Source organism: Trichosurus vulpecula, chromosome 5 (assembly GCF_011100635.1).
Source record: "Trichosurus vulpecula isolate mTriVul1 chromosome 5, mTriVul1.pri, whole genome shotgun sequence".
NCBI classification, from domain to species: domain Eukaryota; kingdom Metazoa; phylum Chordata; class Mammalia; order Diprotodontia; family Phalangeridae; genus Trichosurus; species Trichosurus vulpecula.
Window position 1 is genome coordinate 36,716,422 of NC_050577.1, and position 2,950 is coordinate 36,719,371.

General features: G+C 41.4%; 1 pseudogene; it reads right to left on the minus strand.

Moving 5' to 3' along the window:
- Nucleotides 1-719: 719 nt before the first annotated feature.
- Nucleotides 720-1,154, minus strand: LOC118849722 (annotated as a pseudogene).
- Nucleotides 1,155-2,950: the final 1,796 nt, after the last annotated feature.

The following is a 2,950-nucleotide window of genomic DNA, read 5'->3' on the forward strand; positions in this document are numbered from 1 at the left end:
TGCCGTAGGTGTTTAATAAATGCTTGTTATTGCTTAATCATACAATTTTTATTGACAAAAGTGCTAATCAAACTTTAATTTGTTTAAAACTGATTATCAGTTTGCTTGTCAAAATAAAAGACAATGACCTAAGACCTTAGTCATATAAATCATGACTTCAGATTCTAGCCCAAGAAAAGAAAGTCAGATGCTGTCTTTACTCTAAGCCCAGATCAGAAAGATTGGGAATCAAGAGATGTCCTCAATAAAACTAGAGGGTTGGGCTAAAAGATTTTTAAGGTCCTTTCCAGGCTTGCATCCGATGAGTCTGTGATTCTCCCATGTGTCCCTAATTTCATTATTGCGTACCCATGCTTATGTGCACATACAGTCAGGCACATGAATACACTTCATTGGGCCAATCACCATCAACAAAGAGAGAGAGTCATAATTCACATTTTCCTAGTATTTTAAGACATTTTCCACATAATAACTCTGTGAGAAATTATTAGCTCCATTTCATAGATGAGAAAACTGAGGATCAAAAATTTTGGAACTTGCCAGTGGTCACACAGCTAGCAAGAGTGAAATGGGATTCAAACCCAGACCCCAGAGTCACTTCACCTACCACTATAGAAGACAACCAGGTGTGAAAAGGGCATTGGAATCAAGAAATACCTGGATTCAAATCTTTTTTTTTAAGAACAAGGCAATTTATTAATGAATCTGCTGTGGTTGTCCTAATGTTTCTTGTTGGCAGCTGCCACCTGTCCGGCAATTCTGTCCAGGTGTCTCTGTCCCTGGGGGTGTCAGCTTCTGGCCCCCATCCTGGTCCTTTTCCACCATCTTGAAGCCTTCCAAGGCTTGCAGGACCCTCAGGGCCATGCTCTTGGAGCCCCTGATGAAGTGACTGGGCATAACCCTGTTGCACTGGCTCCCCCCAGTAGATCTTGGTATCCTATGCCGGCCCCGCCTTGGAGGTAAAGGTGCTGGGCTGTGGACGCAGCCCAAGTGTAGAACCAATTCTCGTTGTAGGGTGCCAGCTCCTTGTGTTTGGCCAACTTGACCGTGTCTACCCATTCGAGGACTTTCAGCTTCCCTGACTGTTTCAGGAATGTGGCCAGGTCCCGGATGAACTCCTGCTGGTTTACTTCCTTCACTGTGACTCCGGACATTATGTGGGCTCCACAGGGCCAGCCAGGGGAAAAGCCCTGGATTCAAATCTTAACCTTTTATTCTTATTACCTCTGTGAGCTTGGACAAAACACTTCACCTCTCTCTCAGTATCCTCATCTTGAAATGGGACTCCTACCTCCCAGGGTTGTCATGAAGATAAAATGCAATTCCGTGACTTCCAGCTGTTATTTATTTTTATACCATAAAGCCTCAAGATTGTCTCATCAGGAATAATGGGGAGACACAGAGAAAAAGGGGATTGTGCTAATGGCCAGAGACCATGGGTGTTTTGCTGACCTGGACAAACCTTCAGTATTCCTGGTTCTAAAATATGATCAAGGGTCAAGTAATTCTATTGTCTCTTGTTTATCGATCATTCTAAGCCTGCAAAAATGACAAAGAAAATTATTCTGAAGCACAAGCCAGAAGAATTCTGAGACGCTTTTTGAAGTAAGTTTATGAAAGCAGCAAGCCCAAATGGATTGGGAAAAAAACGATTTAACCCTTCAACAGAGAAGTCACCGAAATCACAGCATTCAGCATCCTGGCTGGAAGTCTTCCCACCCAGCCGTGTTTTACCTCGTCAAAGCCAAGAGGCCTCGGAGCTCTACCCACCACTTGGGCAATTGGGTCCTGGAAGGGTGGCACAGCTTCCTTCCAGAAGGAGCTATCCTTCTGCCACATGAACTCTCTCTGACTTCTCCAAACAGCTAGCAGCTATTTCACTTTGTCTCTGGCTGTGACAAAAGCAACATCGCCTCTGTGGCATCAGATGGGAAATGTCACGTTAGGAGAACTCAGAAATCAAAACCTTTAACTGTGTGCCTACATCATCATTCCCCTGTTTTCTCAGGATCTTGGGGCGTTCTCAAGAGCACGTTCAAATAAATTGGGTTTTGCTCTAGAAACCGTGAGATGATGAGTTTCTATCATCATGCCCTAACTCAGTATTAGTGTCCGGTCGTCCCATGGCACTATCACCCCGCTCTCTGTCTCTTCACCGTCAGCTTTGTTAGATAATTAGAGCCATCTATAGATCGGTTTTGTTTTGGCCCTTTTCTGTGATTTTATTGGTGTGGGGACTCGATGGTGAAGAAATTTCTATACCAATGCATATCGGCAGTTGTTCTACCACTTATGATCTGAGAGAGTCTGCCTGGAGCACCAAGTAGGTGACTTGCCCAGGGTCACATAGACAGTATGTGTCAGACTTGGTTTGGTTTTAAGAAAAAACCTTGAGTTTTCTTTATCAATTCAATGGAGGGGATTTTTGGTTTATTTTTTATTTGGTTAATTTCTTCTTTAATTTTTGGGATTTCTATTTTTATATTTTATTTATATTTGATATTTAATTGATTTTATTTACATTTAATTTCTTCATAAAAATTTTTGGTTTTCTAGCATTTTAGTTACATTCCCAATTCATTGATCTGTTCCAGAGGGCCAGTGATGAAACAGGAAGTGATGGATTGAGAGTGTGGGATAAGAAATATCTATATTGTATATAACCATTGGAAGAATTGGTTTTGCTTGGCTGTGTGTGTTTGCTATGAAACTGTCGTCTTTTCTTTTTTCAATGGGGCAGAGAGGAAGGGAGAGTGTGGGTTTCCGTTCATTTTTTTAAATAAAGAACTGGGGGTTCTTAGATGTGAAATGTTGCATTCACTTTTTTAATAAGTTCATTGTTTTGCTAGTTTTCCTTAATTTTTTTACCTTGTTACAAAGACCTCTCAGGAAGTGGGAGTAATCTGTAAATGTATGTAATGTAAAAATAAAACCAAAATGACCAAAAAGA